The sequence below is a fragment of the Prionailurus bengalensis genome, chromosome C1, assembly GCF_016509475.1.
Source record: "Prionailurus bengalensis isolate Pbe53 chromosome C1, Fcat_Pben_1.1_paternal_pri, whole genome shotgun sequence".
Taxonomy (NCBI): domain Eukaryota; kingdom Metazoa; phylum Chordata; class Mammalia; order Carnivora; family Felidae; genus Prionailurus; species Prionailurus bengalensis.
This window is the reverse complement of record NC_057345.1, coordinates 127,688,761-127,709,836: the sequence shown is the minus strand read 5'-3', so window position 1 is coordinate 127,709,836 and position 21,076 is coordinate 127,688,761. Positions and strand designations below refer to the sequence as shown.

The 21,076-nt window shown below is 38.5% G+C and overlaps 1 protein-coding gene across 33 annotated transcripts in view; it reads right to left on the bottom strand.

Annotated features, from left to right (window-relative positions):
* R3HDM1 (R3H domain containing 1) overlaps nt 1–21,076 on the bottom strand; it is a 208,592-nt gene that overhangs the window by 136,174 nt on the left and 51,342 nt on the right. For 6 of the 33 annotated variants that reach the window (XM_043573284.1, XM_043573288.1, XM_043573290.1 and 3 more), the window contains exon 1: nt 15,930–16,094. The exons of 23 other annotated variants lie outside the window; for them this stretch is intronic. The gene's annotated coding sequence lies outside the window, so the exon portion shown is untranslated. Of the gene's footprint in view, nt 1–15,929; nt 16,095–21,076 lie in introns of those variants that run through there. 4 more of the 33 variants (XM_043573296.1, XM_043573299.1, XM_043573300.1 and 1 more) reach the window with 3 other exon arrangements.

The window sequence follows — 21,076 nt, the reverse complement described above, 5'->3', positions numbered from 1 at the left end:
CCTCCCCCTCCCCCATGGTCTTCTGCTTAGTTTCTCAGGATCCACATAAGAGTGAAAACAATGGTATTTGTCTTTCTCTGTATGACTTATTTCACTTAGCATAACACTCTCCAGGTCCATCCACGTTGCTACAAAAGGCCATATTTCATTCTTTCTCATTGTCAAGTAGTATTCCATCGTATATATAAACCACAACTTCTTTATCCATTCATCAGTTGATGGACATTTAGGCTCTTTCCATAATTTGGCTATTGTTTAAAGTGCTGCTGTAAACATTGGGGTACAAGTGCCCCTATGCATCAGCACTCCTGTATCCCTTGAGTAAATTCCTAACAGTGCTATTGCTGGGTCATATGGTGGATTTGTTTTTAATTTTTTGAGGAAACTCCACACTGTTTTCCAGGGCGGCTGCACCAGTGTGCATTCCCACCAACAGTACAAGAGGGTTCCTGTTTCTCCACATCCTTGCCAGCATTTACAGTCTCTTGATTTGCTCATTTTAGCCGCTCTGACTGGCATGAGGAGGTATCTGAGTGTGGCTTTGATTTGTATTTCCCTGATGAGAAGTGACGTCAAGCATCTTTTCATGTGCCTGTTGGCCATCTGGATGTCTTCTTTAGAGAAGTGTCTACTCATGTTTTCTGCCCGTTTCTTCACTGGATTATTTGTTTTTCGGGTGTGGAGTTTGGTGAGTTCTTTATACATTTTGATTACTAGCCCTTTGTCCGATATGTCATTTACAAATATCTTTTCGCATTCTGTTGGTTGCTTTTAGTTTTGTTGATTGGTTCCTTTGCAGTGCAGAAGCTTTTTATCTTCATGAGGTCCCAAGAGTTCATTTTTGCTTTTAATTCCCTTGCCTTTGGGGATGTGTCAAGTAAGAAATTGCTGTGGCTGAGGTCAGAGAGGTCTTTTCCTGCTTTCTCCTCTAGGGTTTTGATGGTTTCCTGTCTCACATTCAGGTCCTTTATCCATTTTGAGTTTATTTTTGTGAATGGTGTAACAAAGTGGCCTAGTTTCATTCTTCTGCATGTTGCTGTCCAGTTCTGCCAGCACCATTTGTTAAAGAGACTGTCTTTTTCCATTGGATATTCTTTCCTCCTTGTCAAAGATTAGTTGGCCATACTTTTGTGGGTCCAATTCTGGAGTTTCTATTCTATCCCATTGGTATATGTGTCTGTTTTTGTGCCAACAGCATGCTGTCTTCATGATTACAGCTTTGTAGGAGAGATTAAACTCCGGGGTTGTAATGCCTCCTGCTTTGGTCTTCTTCAATATTACTTTGGCTATGCGGGGTCTTTTGTGGTTCCATACAAATTTTAGGATTGCTTGTTCTAGCTTTGAGAAGAATGCTGGTACAATTTTGATTGGGATTGCATTGAATGTGTAGGTAGCTTTGGGTAGTAGTGACATTTTAACAATATTTATTCTTCCAATCCATGAGCACGGAATGTTTTTCCATTTCTTTATATCTTCTTCAATTTCCTTCATAAGCTTTCTATAGTTTTCAGCATACAGATCTTTTACATCTTTGGTTAGGTTTATTCCTAGGTATTTTATGATTTGGAGGGCAATTGTGAATGGGATCAGTTTCTTTATTTGTCTTTCTGTTGCTTCATTATTAGTGTATATGAATGCACCTGATTTCTGTACATTGATTTTGTATCCTGCGACTTTGCTGAATTCATGTATCAGTTGTAGCAGTTTTGGTGGAGTCTCTTGGGTTTTCCAGGTATAATGTCATGTCATCTGCAAAAAATGAAAGCTTGATTTCATCTTTGCCAATTTTGATGTCTTTGATTTCCTTTTGTTGTCTGATTGCTGATGCTAGCACTTCCAACACTATGTTAAACAACAGTGGTGAGAGTGGACATCCCTGTTGTGTTCCTTATCTCAGGGAGAAAGCTCTCAGTTTTTCCTCATCCATTTCACTATGGGCTTTTCATAAATGGCTTTTATGATGTTTAAATATGTTCCTTCTATCCTGACTTTCTTGAGGGTTGTTATTAAGAAAGGATGCTGAATTTTGTCAAATGCTTTTTCTGCATCGATTAACAGGATCATATGGTTCTTATCTTTTCTTTTATTAATGTGATGTATCACGTTGATTGATTTGCGAATGTTGAAACAGCCCTGCAGCCCAGGAATGAATCTCACTTGATCTTGGTGAATAATTCTTTTTATATGCTATTGAATTCGATTTGCTAGTATCTTATTGAGAATTTTTGCATCCATATACATCAGGGATATTGGCCTGTAGTTCTCTTTTTTTGCTGGGTCTCTGTCTGGTTTGGGAATCAAAGTAATGCTGGGTTCAAACAATGAGTCTGGAAGTTTTCCTTCCCTTTCTATTTTTTGTAACAGATTGAGAAGGATATGTATTATCTCTGCTTTAAATGTCTGCTAGAATTGCCCAGGGAAGCCATCTAGTCCTGGACTTTTATTTGTGGAAGATTTTTGATAACTGATTCAATTTCTTCACTGGTTATGAGTCTGTTCAAGTTTTCTATTTCTTCCTGTTTGAGTTTTGGAAGTGTGTGGGTGCTTAGGAATTTGTCCATTTCTTCCAGGTTGTCCAGTTTGTTGGCATGTAGTTTTTATAGTATTCCCTGATAATTGCTTGTATTTCTGAGGGATTGGTTGCAATAATTCCATTTTCATTCATGATTTTATCTATTTGGGTCCTCTCCCTTTTCTTTTTGAGAAGCCTGGCTAGAGCTTTATCAATTTTGTTTATCTTTTCAAAAAACCAACTCTTGGTTTCATGGATCTGCTCTACAGTTTTTTTAGATTCTATATCATTTATTTCTGCTCTGATCTTTATTATTTCTCTTCTTCTGCTGGGTTTGGGGTCTCTTTGCTGTTCTGCTTCTATTTCCTTTAGGTGTGCTAATAGATTCTGTATTTGGGATTTTTCTTGTTTTTTGAGATAGGCCTGGATGGCAACGTATTTTCCTCTCAGGACTGCCTTCACTGCATCCCAAAGCGTTTGCATTGTTGTATTTTCATTTTCGTTTGTTTCCATATATTTTTAAATTTCTTCTCTAATTGCCTGGTTGACCCATTCTTTCTTTAGTAGGGTGTTCTTTAACCCCCGTGCTTTTGGAGGTTTTCCAGACTTTTTCCTGTGGTCGATGTCAAGTTTCATAGCATTGTGGTCTCAAAGTATGCATGGTATGATCTCAATTCTTGTATACTTATGAAGGGCCGTTTTGTGACCCAGTATGTGATCTATCTTGGAGAATGTTCCATGTGCACTCGAGAAGAAAGTATATTCTGTTGCTTTGGGATGCAGAGTTCTAAATATATCTGTCAAGTCCATCTGATCCAATGTATCATTCAGGGCCCTTGTTTCTTTATTGACCGTGTGTCTAGATGATCTATCCATTGCTGTGAGTGGGGTGTTAAAGTCCCCTGCAATTACCACATTCGTATCAATAAGGTTGCTTATGTTTGTGATTGTTTTATATATTTGGGGGCTCCCGTATTCAGCACATAATTGTTAGCTCTTCCTGATGGATAGACCCTGTAATTATTATATGATGCCCTTCTTCATCTGTTGTTACAGCCTTTAAAGTCTAGTTTGTTTGATGTTAAGTATGGCTACTCCAGCTTTCTTTTGACTTCCAGTAGCATGATATATAGTTCTCCATCCCCTGATTTTCAATCTGAAGGTGTTCTCAGGTCTAAAATGAATCTCTTGTAGACAGCAAATAGATGGGTCTTGTTTTTTTTTTATCCATTCTGATACCCTATGTCTTTTGGTTGGAGCATTGAGTCCATTTACATTTAGTGTTATTATTGAAAGATATGGGTTTAGAGTCATTGGATGTCTGTAGGTTTCATGCTTGCAGTGGTGTCTCTGGTACTCTGTCTCACAGGATCCCCCTTAGGATCTCTTGTAGGGCCGGTTTAGTGTTGATGAATTCTTTCAGTTTTTGTTTGGGAAGACCTTTATCTCTCCTTCTATTCTGAATGACAGACTTGCTGGATAAAGAATTCTCGGCTGCATATTTTTTCTGTTTATCACATTGAAGATTTCCTGCCATTCCTTTCGAGTTGTCAAGTTTCAGCAGATAGGTCTGCCACTAGTCTTACAGGTCTCCCTTTGTAGGTTAGAGCCTGTTTATCCCTAGCTGCCTTCAGAATTTTCTCTTTATCCTTGTATTTTGCCAGTTTCACTATGATATGTCATGCAGAAGATCGATTCAACTTACGTCTGAAGGGAGTTTCTGTGCCTCTTGGATTTCAATGCCTTTTTCCTTCCCCAGATCAGGGAAGGTCTCAGCTATTATTTCTTCAAGTACACCTTCAGCCCCTTTCTCTCTTCCTCTTCTGGAATTCCTATGATACAAATATTGTTACGTTTGATTGCATCACTTAGTTCTCTAATTCCCCCCTCATACTCCTGGATTTTGTTATCTTTTTCTCAGCTTCTTCTTTTTCCATAATTTTATCTTCTAATTCACCTATTCTCTCCTCTGCCTCTTGAATCCGTGCTGTGGTCGCCTCCATTTTATTTTGCACCTCACTTGTAGCATTTTTTAGCTCCTCTTGACTGTTTCTTGGTCCCTTGATATCTGTAGCAATAGATTCTCTGCTGTCCTCTATACTTTTTTAAGCCCAGTGATTAATTTTGTGACTATTATTCTAAATTCTTGTTCAATTATATTGCTTAAATCGTTTTTGATCAATTTGTTAGCTGTTGCTACTTCCTGGAGTTTCTTTTGAGGAGAATTCTTCCGTTTTGTCATTTTGGGTAGTCCCTGGGGTGGCTCCAAACTGCAGGGCACTTCCCCTGTGCTGTCCGGAGTAGCTTGTGTTGGTGGGCGGGGCCGCACTCAGAGCTGATGTCTGTCCCCAGCTCACCGCTGGGGCCACAGTCAGACTGGTGTTTACCTTATCGTCCCCTCTCCCAGGGGCAGGACTCACTGTGGAGTGGTGTGGTCCCTGTCTGGGCTACTTGCACACTGCCAGGTTTGTGTTGCTGCTTTGATGGGATGCAGCCAAGGGCGAATTAGCTGAGGTGGATCTGCAAGGTGCACAGGGGCGGGAGGGGCAGGCTTAGCTCGCTTTGCCATTGGTGGTCCCCTGTGGAAGGAGTCCTGCAGCACCGGGAAGGAGGCAGGTAGTCCATTGGAGGGATGGATCCACAGAAGCACAGCACTGGGTGTTTGCACGGTGCAAGCAAGTTCAGTGATGGGAACTGGTTCCCTTTGGGATTTCGGCTGGGGGATGGGAGAGGGAGATGGCGCTGGCCAGTGCCTTTGTTCCCCGCTGAGCTGAGCTCTGTCTTCCGGGGCTCAACAGCTCTCCCTCCCAGTGTCCTCTTGCCCTCCCGCTCTCGGAGCAGAGCTGTTTACTTATAACATTCTAGATGTTAAGTCCCGTTGGCTGTCGGAGCTCATGTAGTCCGGCTCCTCTGCTTTTGCAAGCGAGACTCGGGGTCGGGGGCTCTGCCTTGCTGGACGGGCTGCCCCTCCACCGCCCTGTATCCTTCCTGCCAGTCTGTGTACTGCACACTGCCTCTCTGCCCTTCCTACCCTCCTCCGTGGGCCTCTTGTCTACGCTTGGCTCTAGAGAGTCCGTTCTGCTCATCTTCTGGCGGTTTTCTGGGTTATTTAGGCAGATGTGGGTGGAATCTAAGCGATCAGCAGGACGCCTTGATCCCACTGTCCTCCTACGCCGCCATCTTCCAATCTCTATTTCGACAACTTACTTTTAGAGAAGAAGTGATACAGAGAATTAAGGTGTTACAAGAACATGTTGCATTCTGAGTGGAGAAATGGAGAAGACAGGAAAAAGAAGCCCATTTAATGGAAACAGAGTACATAAACTGAGGTTGAAGAAAACAAAAAAATATATGTAGAGGTGGTAAGGGCATGAGACAATTTGTGATCTTAAATGAAGTTTAAATTCTTCATATCTTACAGCCTAACACTTCTAGATCTACACACTAAGGAAATGCATACACTTACATAAGTAGCCATGTACAAAAACACCCACTGAATTGTTTCATTTAAAAGCAAAGAATAGGGGCGCCTGGGTGGCTCAGCCAGTTTAGCGTCCAACTTGGGCTCAGGTCATGATCTCGCGGTCTTTGAGTTCAAGCCCCACGTCAGGCTCTGTGCTAACAGCTCAGAGCCTAGAGCCTGCTTCAGATTCTGTCTCTCTCTCTCTCTCTCTCTCTCAGTCTCTCTCTGCCCCTCCCCCACTCATGCTCTCTGTCTCTCTCTCCGTGTCCAAAATAAATAAACAAAAAATTTTTAAAAATTTTAAAAGCAAAGAATGGGAAAAACCAAATGTGTGCCAACAGACAAACTGATTTTTAAAAGCATACGAACTGTAGTACACCCCTACTGCACAATATGATCAACAATTAAAATGAAGTAAATGAATATTACAACGTTTAGTGAAAAAGCAGGATGATCTCTACAATACAATGCAACTTATGTAAAAATTTAAAAATCACACAAGCATTGATGGCAAAGGTACACATTTATTTCAGATTAGTAATTTTCTCTGGGGAGGGAAAGGAAAAAAGGTTTTAGGTGAGACAGAAAAGGGACTTCAATTGTGTCTTTATGATTCTAGTTCTTAAAAAAAAATCTGTAGAAAATACAACAAAAGGTTAGCATTGCTAATTTTGAGAAGTCCTCAATGTTTGCTATAATGCTCCTTTTTTTGGTCTTGACATTTTTCATTAAAACATGTTGTAAAAACAAACAGGAGAATACCATCAAAGGGTGGATATATTTGAAGTCAAGATTAGAAGTTTACTCTTCATCTCATGAGGGGAAGAAAGCCTGAATAATAGAGGAACTCATTTTAAGAGAAGCCACAGAGAACTATTTCAGTTACAATTGTAGATGGACTCTGTTCTAGCATGTAAAATGTTGTATAAATTGTGGTGGGAAGTGACTAGAGCATAGACAAAAGATTGAGAGATGAAGGCTGAAAATGAGAAAAAGATTTCATTCATTGATTCTCATCTTTTGATTAGACACTATGTGCAAAGTGCTCTGATTGATAAGGATATAGCAGTGAACTTGGCAGACATGCTTATGTGCTACTGCAGGGACAAAGTCAATAAGATCATTACTGATTGTGATATATACTTTAAAATCAGTATTAACAGCAAGCTCTTAAATACCTATTATTATTTACAAAGCACCATTCCCAAAGCTTTCAATGTATTAATTAATTTAACTCTCATAACCCTATCAGATTGGTGCTCTTATTATCCCAATTTTACAAGTGAGGAAACTGAAGCTGAGAAAGAATAATCAGCTTGTCCAAGGTTATAAGACTTGTAAGTGGCAGAGTTAGAATTTCAAATCAGATAGTCTGGTTCCAGAGACCTTGCTATTAGACATTACCTATATATACTACCTCTAGAAATGAAGAAATTACTATAACAGAAAGTAACTACTTGGGGGAAGTCAACTAGATACAGAGATGGTCAGAAAAAAGATTAGGGCTGTGATAGCTGGAATAGTCATGACACAATGAAGATGTAGGTGGTGCTTGCTACCCAAACACAGGCAAAAAATAAGGGGAAAAAAAGGATTTGGTGCAGAACAATTTCAGTTATGCATGCAGTAAGTTTAGGATGCCTTTGGGACATTTAGGTGGAGAAATCTAACAGGAAGTTGGTTGACCTGGAGCTAAGGAGAGGAGGCAGGGCTGATGCTATTTGAGTAGAATCATTGTATAGATGGAGGCTTTGAATTATTATTATAGATGAAGATGCTAAGAATCCATCAAGCAGGGTAAGAAGTGGGCTTGGGAAAGAATCCCTAGGGAACAACAAACCCTAGAGAGAGGAGCAGGGAGGCAGAGTAACAAAAAGTCTACCAGATTTGGGGGCACCTGGGTGGCTCATTTGGTTAAGCGTCCAACTTCAGCTCAGGTCATGATCTCACAATTTGTGGGATTGAGTCCTGCATCAGGCTCTGTGCTGATGGCATGAGCCTGCTTAGGATTCTCTCTCTCTCTCCCTCCCTCTCTCTCTCTCTCTCTCTCTCTCTCTCTGCTTCTCCTCCCACAGGATAAATAAACTGTCAGAATATAGACTAAAAAAAAAAAAATTCTACCAGATTTGGCAACAAAGTTAGCAAAAGACACAAAGTTAGTACAACACTGTCAGAATGGAGAGTGCATAGGCCAAAGAGTAGCTAAAGTGGAAAGAAATGAAGACATGGAGTCAGAAGCACAAGTAGAGGGATAAACACTGAAAGTATTCACTGTCCTCAGAACCTGAATGGAATGGGACAGGAAACTGAGGGAATTCATATCTAATAAACCCTTTTTCTAATTTAAAGAACATTACTTGCTAGAAGTCAGGAAGTTGGGATGGCTGTGGGAGCTGGGCAGAAGAGTGGGTGAGGACAAATACTGGAGAGAGTCCCTAACAGGAGGCTCATTTTAACGCTAACACCAATATCCAGAACTGTTTGGGCACAGTTCTTGGGGAGACTACAAGACTGGAGGGTTTCTGTAATTCTGTAACTGAGGTCAGTGTAAAGGGAGTGATTTTTAAAAAATTAAAAAAATTTTGTTTTAATGTTTACTTATTTTTGAGAGAAAGAGAGAGAGAGAGCGCGCGAGTGAGAGAGCATGGGGGTTGGGCGGAGAGAAAGAGACACAGAATCTGAAGCAGGCTCCAGGCTCTGAGCTATGTGCCCAGAGCCCTTCGTGGGGCTCAAACTCACGAACAGTGAGATTGTGATCTGACCTGACGTCAGATGCTTAACCAACTGAGCCACCCAGGTGTCCTGTGATTTAAACGAGACAGCTCAGGTGCACCCTGGCTACAGTCCAGGCTAAATGTCCTTTCTCAGCCATTCCAGCTCTAACTTTGCATCACTGTGTGGCACAGTGCTTAAGAAGCCTAATAATGCCAAATCAAAATACAGAAAGTTAGAAATTAGGAAAGCTGGCATACTAAAAGAACTCTACACATATCTTTACATAGCATGGGTCCTAGTTTGAGCCAAAACAGAAGCTGAAGAGAACGTTTTCATTAGTGAACCAAAGCAGCAGAGAAGTGGGAGACAAACAGCTTACAGTGCCCCGGTGATGAAGCCCAGCACAGAAGATTCTAGGGAATATGGTACCTTGAAGACTAATGTTGGATGCTCTAAGAGATGGAATCTTGGGCAGGGACATGAGCAAGTTTACAGCAAGCACCAGCAAAGTGGCAGTGGGCCAGAGGAGGGCAAAATTTGAAGAGTATAAAAGGGCTGTTCATGAGCTCCCAGGAGCTACCTTGGAGAATCATGGGGTAACCTGGTGAGATTCTAAAGGCATTTAGACATTAGGAGAGGAAGGCAAGAGACAATGCAATAAAGTGAGGGCCATTAATGTAACTCTATACCTGAAGGCTTTATTAACTTACCAGCAAGGATAAAATGTATTTTGCCTAAATTCTAAACCTATCACACAGTCCAGGATTAAACTGGGAGCTCCCTACTTATGTGTTTTGTTAAATGTAGGATCGAAATAGATCAGGTTGTAATAACCTCTCTTGGCACATAAAATCTCTTCTAAAGACTACAGAGAAAAAAAGACTGGTCTTACCATCTGATCATACTTTGGGAAATAAACAACATTTAAAGGTTTAGATTCCTGAAAACTGGGCATAGATAATGAGGATGAGATAGTTCTGATAGTTTATGCTAATGAGGTGACTCCTGGTAGGCCCCTAAGTAGCTTATGCTAATGAATGACCCAGGATGAGGACAGGTCACAACAGAAAGACTAGCCAACCAGGTTATTAGCAAGTTGGGATTTTGAGCTATGTGATATCATATGACCTCTTAGAAGGGAAGAATGGGGTTGGAGTTTGAGTTTAACTGCATGACCAATGGTTCAATCTGTCATCCTGAGGGGGTAACAGGAACCTTCAAATTTGTAGCCAGCTGGTCAGAAGTGAGGGTGGCCTGGTGTCTGAAGTGAGAGTAGATTAGTGGGGGATTGTGCCCTTAATCAGTGAAGTTAGGCCTAACTCTGGGTTAGCTGGTATTAGAAGTCACTGCCATTACCAACCTTTTGCAATGTCTAGTCCCATTTACTACATTCCTTACTAATGTATTTTGTGCTGGGTTCATAGCATATTTGTAGTTTATAGTTCATGAATAAAAGTGAACACCATCTTGAGCACAAGCCCAGTTTATCTTTATTCAATCATTCTTAATGCCATCACTGAGAAGGTATATACTTTACATAGACTATGGCAAGTGCTAGGGTATACTGTAAGAAACCTTTAGTCTTTGTGGTATTGTAGCTAAACTCTGATGTGGTGTTCCCTTTACTCCTTCAAAATGCTATTTTACTTGATTTTTTTTTCTCTGTATCACTAATATAACTAATTTACCTCCATGTACTTTTTACCCCTGACTAGCATTTGTTATCATAGGATCACAGTGAAACTTCTTTGAAGGCCTTTAAAGTATTAAACTCTGTCATCAAAGAGTCTTAGTAAAACACATGCTGGGCTTCTGGCACGTTTTTCTAATCCACCCAAAGGTTCTTCAGTGGTTTAATGTATTTTGTCCACATGTGAAACTTCATATTGTTTCTAGCATTTGAATCAGTAGGTCTAACATAACCCATTTCTTTCTTAATGACAAAAATATTTCCTTTATAGGATTTTAATTTAGGTTACAATTGGCAGACATTCTGCTTTATAACCACTAATGTGCCACCCTTCACTTCTTGAATTGCCAACCACATTCTTTCTAACAAAGGATCATAAGCCTCTTTCAAGAAAGCACCTAGGGATTATGTTGGGGAGGGGGTGGCAGAAGGAAGCTCAAAAATCTTTTATTTCTTTTGGTCAAAGAGCATTTCATGCTAAGTAAAAATAGCTTAAAAACAGCTGGAGGTAGAACAGGTGTTGTCTTTCAGTTGCCCTCATCCACCTTCATACTCTACAAAAGGATGTGTACAACAAAGTGCAAACACTTTTACAGCTTGAGGATGCTATGAGGCATGAGTGAACACCGCTGAGACCTTCATGGTCTCCAGAATCCAACACTATACACTGAACTAGGAGAATGAGCAGACAAAACTTCTCTTTAAAACACCTAAGGTTCTGTCCAATTTAATTGGTTCAAATGCCTATGGCTTTGCACGAAGTGAAGAAATTTAGAGTCTAATAAATTTCAGATCTGATTTTTTAATGACTTTCATTATTTCCTAGCTATGTCTACCACGCTGAATTGTTCTAGTAGTTATTAATTCTTAATACATTTCTTGCTTTCTTTACAACTATCTCATTGGAAGCTCAGTGGGGGCATGCAGTCCTCAATTATTTTGGTGTTTATTTTCTACCTATGAAAAGAAGCTCTCTCTCTGGTGATCCCATGTAACAGTCTGGCATCAGGTGTGCTTGGTAATCAGTCACTGCATATGTTCAAACTACTTTATAAAACTACTATGTTTTTATGGAAGTACCTGATGTTAAAGGAGGAAAACATACACCCTCCTAAGCATTTGAAAATAAAGGGAAAAAGAGAAAATGTTAAATCCACAGAATAGACTAAGTTTATAGACACCATAAAGCAGCAATTCTTAATTATTTTTAACCATGAAAGGATCCTCTTGAAAATCCCATTAAATCTAAGGATCTTTTCTGCAGAAATGCAGCACTCATACATATGTATGTTCACAGACATTTTTGCTTGTGGTTTTCAGGATTTCTTGGTTCTCAGAAGCATATACGTGAATCCTAGTTAGCAACTCTTGTTTTGTATTTTAAATGTAACATTTTTTTTTAAATTTTTTAATTTTTTCAACGTTTATCTATTTTTGGGACAGAGAGAGACAGAGCATGAACGGGGGAGGGGCAGAGAGAGAGGGAGACACAGAATCAGAAACAGGCTCCAGGCTCTGAGCCATCAGCCCAGAGCCCGACGCGGGGCTCGAACTCACGGACCGCGAGATCGTGACCTGGCTGAAGTCGGACGCCCAACCGTCTGCGCCACCCAGGCGCCCCTAAATGTAACATTTTTATATGCATGTTGTACATAAAGTATGAAATATGTACATATATATATGTGTGTGTGTGTGTGTGTGTGTGTGTGCGCGCGCGCGCGCGCGCGCACGCGCCCACGCACACACACACAATTTCCCCTCCCCACCAAACCTGCTTTGGTCAAGTGAGGTGAGGTTACATCAAGATACATCGACTGGGCTTCATGCTTTCCCCTAGTTACTAAAGCTCATGTGTGGAATTCTATGGCTTAGAGGAACTTAGTCTGAAAAATTAAAAACCACTGTATTAATTCCATTAAAGATAATCTGTATCAGGCAGAAAAAAAGTTGGTCAGCCAGGAAGGTGTGATGAGAAGGTTTACAGAGACAATGACTTTTTGGTCCTATTTCACCACCACCCCATGGCCCACGGGACCAGGAGTCTGATTATACAGCAGAGACAATTATACAGTAGGGCAGGAATCAAAGAATGTATAAACAACAAGTGCAATGTAATTTCATAGGAGGGATATATGTGAAAATGACATTTAACTCTGCTCTGAAAAGATTTTCATCTTACATATCTTTCTTGGCTTCTTAAACATATATAACTTGTTAACTGTGAATTTCATTTTCTTCCCTGATAGTTCTATGCTAGTTGTCACAAAACTACAGTGCTATTTTAAGATACATAATGCCTTCATCAAATTGCTTTTTTAATTTGCTTTACAAAACAAAGTAAACACAATATGATGACAGTTGCTAGGTTTGTGACTATGTAAACTTAGGTAAACGTTAAGTGAATTTCTGTTCTTCAGAATATTAAAAAAATTTTTTTTTAACGTTTATTTGAGAGAGAGAGACAGAGAGAGAGAGACAGAGACCGAGCATGAGTGGGGGAGGGGGAGAGACAGAGGGAGACACAGAATCCGAAGCAGGCTCTGAGCTGTCAGCACAGCCCAAGATGGGGCCCGAACCCACAATCTGTGAGATCATGAACTGAGCTGAAGTCTGATGCTTAAATGAGTCACCGAGGTGCCCCCCGAATATTTAAAAATTTTTTAAATGTTTATTTATTTTTGAGAGAGAGAGAGAGAGAGAGAGAGAGAGAGAGAGAGAGAGACAAAGCATGAGTGGGGGAGGGGCAGAGAAAGAGAGGGAGACACAGAATATGAAACAGGCTCCAGGCTCTGAGGTGTCGGCACAGAGCCCAACATGGGGCTTCAACTCAGGAACACTGAGATCATGACTGAGGCCGAAGTCAGACGCTTAACCAACTGAGCCAACTAGGCACCCCACCACCCAGATTATTTTAAATAACTGAGACATGAGATATAAAAAAATTGAGGAAAACATCAAATCTTTAAAACACACATGGGACCTCTCTGTACTATTTTTGCTGCTTCCTATAATTCTATAATTATTTCAAAGTAAAAAGTTAAAAAAATGAAAAAAAAATCCCAACATATGTCCAATTTAACACATTTGGAAAATGCAGAATGGTATCAAAAGCCATACAGGTATAAAAAAATACAAGTTTATCATAACCTGAAACACAGCTATGAAGTGAAATATTATCTTATTTTAAAAAGTAAAAATTTTAAATCTGCTTTCCAAAAATCTTGAAAAATTAAAAGAAAAACCACTTAAGAAAAAAAGAATTCCCTTTGACAGTGTCAATGTGTATCTTTGGAAGACAAAACATTTTAAATGATAATTTCAACATGTGATCATTTCAATCTACGTATAAAGCCTAAAACATAAGTTTCTAAAAATTAAAACAAATTGAGCAAATGGTAAAATCTGTTTACTTAAAATACATTTAATTATTTACCCATTAATATCTTTGAGAAAGCAAAGAGTTTAATTCAACTAATTAAATTCCAACTAGTAACTGCCATGAATTAACCAAAAAAAAAAAAAAAAAAAGTCAAGTGCAGATCTGGTTCCACTGAAAACTGAAAAACTGTTTGACAATGAAAATTTGAAGTGTATGTGTGTGAATAAAGCTTGGACAGGAAAGACAGAAAGACCTGAGGACAGGATGGAAAAATGAGCAAAATGTGGAGAGAGAAAGGGGAGGGAGGCAAAAAGACAAGAGAGCAGGGCAGTCAGGGAGACCAGGAGAAACACAAATAGGGTCAGAGAGGCAGGGAGAAGGCAAGGCACAGAAGAGTAAAAGGAAGGTAAGAGAGGAAGAAGGAAGGGGTAGGGGACAGGATAGATAGAAAGATACTGGAAGGGGCACGTTGAGAACCTGAGACAAAGAGAGAGGGAAAGACGGACAGAGAGACCAACAGAAAGGGAGAAGGGATAGACAGAGAAAGACAGAGAGGGAGATACACAGACAGGGAGAAGGAGACAAAAACAGAGAGCGAGACACCAGGGAAAGGGAGAGTCAGATGAATGGAAAAGGAAAGAGAGAGGCAGACAGACTGACTGAGTCAGAGGGAGAGAGACCCGGAGACACCAGACAGAGATGGACAGAAATGGTAAGAGACAGAGACAAAGTGGAAGAGACCAACAGGCTGGGGGAAGGAAAGAGGAAGAAAAGAAGAGACAAACATTCAGAAAGTCACACACACACACACACACACACACACACACACACACACACACACGGGTGGGGTGGCAGGGGGAGACAGAGAGATGCAACCAGAAACCTAAAGAAAAAAAAATAATAAAGAGGTAAGATATGAAAGAAAAGTGGAATGTAACAAAAGATGGATAAAAGCAGTTGTAGGCAAGAATTCAGAGTATGTGCTATTTAATTTTTTTTCTACTTTTCAACATAAAACTTAAAAGAAAACCTGAAGCTTAAAAGAGAAAATGATGAAATTCTCCTGATATTAGGTTGCAATAATGTATCTGATAAAAGACCCTAATTTTAATAACAGCTATTAATATTTTCAACATACTAATTACTGACACAGTTGGGAATGAGAAAGAAACCAAAGAAAGAAAGTAATGATATTCAGCACTGGATAATAAGCCATTTAGTGATTTTCCTTCTGTTTCCTCTTAAAAGAGAAGAATTATTTCTCAAGATCAAAATAATTTTCATACTATGGGGGTGCTGAAAATATCACAGCAATTCCATCCATATACTGGTAAAATGTGGCTAATTTCAGGTTGAAAGCAAGCCAAACTCTGAAAAGCCTTTCAAACGTTCCAGTTTTACACACTAATAGACATATTTTAGTAATTCAGTATCAGCTATGTGATGAGATCCTGTTTCAAAGAATCATAAAATACCAAGGTAAATGTCAAAATCTTTTAGACAGTATGATGAAAAATAAGATCACTCTTAAAAATTACAGTTTTATTAGCATTTGCTTTTGCAATGATACGATTATGCTAATCACAGCAATGACCAGATCTAGATTTTGCTCTTAGTACTTTAAAAATTATTCTACCTCTTCCCTCCAAAAAGGGTACAAAAAATTAACATCAGCTCTGAAAGTTAAGGTTCTTAGTTTCTTAATTTCCAAAAGAGTCTCATCTACACTGCATTTGTTCCACAATGAAATTTTTAAGATTCAAGAAGCCATACAGCATGTCTATTTAAGATGAACCTGAAAGAGAAATCATTTCTCCAACTGACAATTTGTTCTGCTATACACTAATAACAAGAAGCACACAGGTGAAGTGTTCAATCAATACAGTACAAACAGTTATCACATATTTTAGGGGTAGGGGAGGAGAAACTTGTACGACAGCTAAGAAGTAAGTGATTCCTATAACTCACTCTATCAACCTACACAAATCTATCTTTGCAAAAATAAGCAAAAATCATTTTAAGACATGCTCTCATTTTGGACATGCTAATAAGGATTTTATCACACATGCCTCTAGCAAAATTATGGTACTAAGTGAACATGAAAAATTCTTCATATATTTGATTACCTTTTGTACACATTTAGCAAATAAATGAAGAGTCACATACATACCTTCATTGTATTGGTGTTTGCTTCATCATACAGAGTGAATGAAGATATACTTTCCATAGTATCTGTAAACTGACGCTCTGCATTGCTCCTCTACAGAGCTCACCGCACACACAGCCAGCTGATTAGCCAGGCATTGGGAGAGCGCTGCTAGTGCAGTCTAAAGCACTTGCCGAGGACTCAGAGACAATAGAAAGTCAACAGCTGTATGTTGTGATGTCAGTAACACTCTAGCCAGTCACCACCCAGAGTATCTGAAATGCATCAGAAGCTATATTGAGCTCTTCATTAGCAATTCAGAAGCAATGATGCAAAAGCCCATGAAACTGTGAATGTGCAAAGACTGTCAGGATTTTTGAGATTTCTCGCTCTGAAAATTTTTTGCAGATTCCTGACCTCACAGATGAAACAAGTTTAGATAACCGTATTTGTTTCCCTAAAAACAAAATGTAAAGAATCTATGCATAGTTAATATATCAGCTTTTTATTAACTCTCTTTGACACTTTTAGTATCACTAACACAAAGTGTATAAAATACAATCTGCCTACAAAAGCTGACATGCCATGATAGTTTTACATCTTCAAGCTAACTTAATTGTCACAAAGAAAATGCATTAAGAGCATAATTCCTTATTCATTTGTTTTTGCTAAAATTGAAATGAGCTTGCTTATTCTGGCAAGAGCATTACTTCTTCACACCAACAGATGGAGACAGCAAAGAACAGAGATCAGAGAACAATCCTGCCTTGTGTCAGATGCTTGCTGTCTAGATGAGCTCAAGTGGCAGACTTACAAGAAAAGGAATCAACTGAAACCAAATAAAAAAAAAATCCTAACAGTCAATAACTAGGAGCAGACACACAAAATAAAATGAAGAAAACATAAAAGCAGTTGTGTCTGCTGGTTAAAACATCAAATAAGTAGACAAGTGTGTTTTTAAAATTCTAACCACTTATTTCTATGATTCATACCCAGTATGAAGCACATGGCTGTTTTCCATCCTATGCAATATACAGGAATCTTGTAAAGATCCTATGAGACAAGGCTTATTACCTTTACTATTGGAAGAAAAACTGCATACCAAAAGGTTAAAAGTCTTCAAGAGTTGATATGCCCTACAGCCTAAGAGATCAGCAGTGCACTATTTATCAGCTTAGCAAGCATCAAAAGTCAGTGACTTTTTAACTTGAAAATGTTATTGCTTTTTCAAAAATAGGCTCTATTTCAGCCCTATAAATAGACTTAATAATAGATTTAAGTCCACAAAACCTTCCCTGACTATTCAAATGACAAAGGTGATAAAAGCAGCTAATTTATCAGTGATTCTTGACTGAGAAGTTTCATGTTAATTTACTAAAAGTTTCTCAAAATACCTATTTCCCCAGTGAACAATTCTTACCATGACTTTTCAACTTGAAAATAGGGATAACATCCTCCTTTAGGGTTATTGTCATAAGGTTTAATTAAATTAATATTTACACACTGCTTACTACCTGGCATACTACATTTCCCATATTTTTCTGATAATGGTAGCAAATAAAAGTGTATTAACTTTAATCTTAGGTGATCATTACTGAAACACTCAATATATGTTATATATTACATATTTTTATAATGTAACTGCACATATGTATTAATTGAACAGGAAACACTTAAGTCATAAAGTAGTTTCACTTTGGGGGAGGAAATCTCAGGTTTAGCATTGTTAAAAATGCTACATGGATCTAAATGTAAGTAATAAGACAACTGGAGCCTCGTTAAGACAGGACACAGAAAAGTATTCAAGGAGTGAACTTCATGGTTCATAAAATGAAAGGAATCCATCCCATGAGGGACATAATCCCTTTGTGTTTATATTATCCACCTTTGCAATTTATCAGGACCACTGAGAGCAAACAAGGCACCAAGTTAGGCCACATTAATGTTGGGCCATTTGTAAGTAATATATGATAGAAACTTATTATAGCATCTAATTAATTAGTTTATGCTGACTACTGTCCAGTTAACAGTAAGAAAGACAGTCATAATGTCACTTCATTTCTGAGCTTTAGTTTCCTGAACTATAACATGAGGTGTGGACTAGGTAAGAGTGCTCCTGAGGTCTGTTCCAATTGTAAAATTCTATTAATTATTTCATAAATCAAAGAAACATTTTACTAAAGATGTATAATATAAATAGAAGTGTCTTAACCAAGCCAAGATTCAGGAATTTTGTACTTTTGTTGTTTACTGACAATTATTGGAAGTAAGTGTTTTTACTACAGGGGCTCTTCTGGCTAAAAAAGAAAAATAGATCACAGGAAATGAATTTCTTTTCATGTTGCTGTGGTTTCATTTTCAGTAAAAGTAGCAGAATCTTAAGAAAATGAGGAAATTTCCAGGGTTCAAATATCTAGGTCATCTTGTGGTCACCTGGGCTATCACAGAATACGACTTGGAAAGGCTAGCTTACTCAGCACAAGGAGTGTGTTGGAGAGTGGAGAGGTGTAGAAACCCACATTCTTTAGCATGGAATCGTGGAAAGAACCCTCCCTTAGTAGGATAATGTCTTCTGCATCTTATTTTTTTAATACTTCAAAGTGAGGTATTTTTACTTCAAATTACAGTTTTTCAAAAGGAAACCGTGCTATATTTGTTAATAGGTTATAGCCTTATGATAGTCTCCCTGCCTCCCTTTTGTAACATTGTGAAAATATATATAATCCTAATAAATGTACTGTCACAATTTAGAAGATGTGCCAAATTCCATATAAAAAAAGAAATTAACAGTAGATTAAGACTTTACCTCAAAAAGAAAAAAGGGAGGAAGACTGCTGGAAAAGGTTATACCAGAAAATTTAAAGATAGTATGATGAATGTCCAAATAGATTTCTGGCTTTACTGGTTCTTAATATTTTGCCACATTTTCTTGCTCCTATCTCTCTGGCTAATGTATTTTTATCATACCCCCAAATTATAATGTTGATAAAATTTTATTTCATGTACTAACCGTACAGTTGACTCCCCCCACCCCGCCCTGCTGTTTGTGAATATCCTCCATAGCTTTTTGGAAAATCCAGAATTCATCAGTGCCTGGGTGGCTTAGGCGGTTGAGTGTCTGACTCTTGATTTCGGCTCAGGTCATGACCCACCCAGGGTTGTGGGATCGAGCCCCACACTGGGCTCAGCACTGAGCATGGAACCTGCTTGAGATTCTCTGTCCCTCTCCCCCATGCTCTCTCTCTAAATTAAAAAAAAATTTTTTTTAATCTTAAAAAGAAAATCCAGAATCTAATCAAATATAACACTTATATTTGTTATCACATCCCTCTAGTCTTACATAATTTTGCTTATTTTTTTTTCCTAATACTGATATATGAAGGGTTCAAGTTGGCTGTCTTGTAGAGTGATTCACAGTGTAAATTTGTCTGATTGTTTCCTCACGATTAGATTCAGATGAAATATTTTCAGAGGAATATTGCATAGGTGTTTTTTGTTTTTCTGTTTTTTTGGTTTGTTTGTTTTGTCCCCTATTACAATACATCAGGAGGAATATAATGTTAGCTTGTCCTGTTACTGGTGATGTTAAATTTGGTCACTTAGTTAAGGTAGAGTCTGCAGGTTGTAAACATACCTTTCCTCTTTATAATTAAAAATTATCAGAAATTGAAGAATAACTTGCTCAGTAGCAGTCTTTCATCCAATAGGATTTTGTCATGTATTCTTGATCTTTATAAGAATCTGTTATTACATTACTGGTTGCAAATACTGATTTTATACTTTTAAGAAAATGTTAACTTTATAAAAGATTAGTTACCCCTAAGATGTCTTGTTTATGGTAATCATTTGCTCTTCTTCTTTAGAATGTTTTAGGAAGTATGTAAGAGAATTAGGCTCAAATGTTTTCACCTTTAAAGGTCAAGTATTTAAAAAGGCATGTAAGAGCTAAGGCAACAAAAAGTTAAAGTTTATCAGGAATGTCAGTGATTAGATCTACACAATTAAATTTTTGTTATTAGTCCCATAGTTGCCCTAGTTCCTATAATTCAGTTGGGAATTAGGTTTTTACCTTCTAACTACAGTTAAACAAGATGTTAGTAGAGTCACTGTGCTTCAGTCTTTGCAGAGGATGTTGAGCATTCTAAGAAGTACAGTACGAAACTTGAGCTGCAAGCAAAAAATTAAATTCATTAATTCATTTCTTTTACTGAGGACTTATTCTTGAAAGTTTCCTTTGTTACCTGACCTTGTTGGCCTATTTTAAGCACATTTTCAAGACATTGTAAGAAACCTTTCTAAATCTGTTTCACTGTTTATTTGTGTTGAACACTTACAGGATACAAAGCTGACTTACTAATTAATGATAATAGTATCCTTAATGGTAATTAATGGTGTAGTATCCAAAAGAAATATTGAAGGTTCTGTGTCTAATTAGCTAGTTGTAGTTTGTTCCTAAATGAAAGGTTCATTTTCTGTGTATGTTCTTTCCCTTCAGAACCTACTTAATGGTAATAAAACTATATAGTTTAGTGGTGCCTGGGTGGTGCAGTCATTTAAGCATCCTACTCTTGATCTCAGCTCAGGTCATGATCTCAGTTTGTGAGTTTGAGCCCTGCGTCAGGCTCTGCGCAGATGGTGCAGAGCCTGCTTGGGATTCTTTCTCTCCTCTCCACCCCTCCTCCGCTTGTGTGTGCTCTCTCTCTCTCTCTCTCTCTTTCAACATAAATAAACATAAATTTTTTTTTTAATTTTTTTTTCAACGTTTATTTATTTTTGGGACAGAGAGAGACAGAGCATGAACAGGTGAGGGGCAGAGAGAGAGGGAGACACAGAATTGGAAACAGGCTCCAGGCTCTGAGCCATCAGCCCAGAGCCCGACGTGGGGCTCGAACTCACGGACCGCGAGATCGTGACCTGGCTGAAGTCGGACGCTTAACCGACTGCGCCACCCAGGCGCCCCAAATTTTTTTTTTAAAACTATACAGTTTAAAATATTTTTAATTATGATTTTTCACTAATTCAGAATTACTTGAATTTATGTCCTAAAATTTTCCAAAGCTCAAAGACAAATAGAATCATGTGAAACATTATCATCCATGTTTACAAATGGATTTATCCCTATCTTTCTGACTAGTAGAAATACTCATTTTAATTTTTTAGCCACAGTTAAA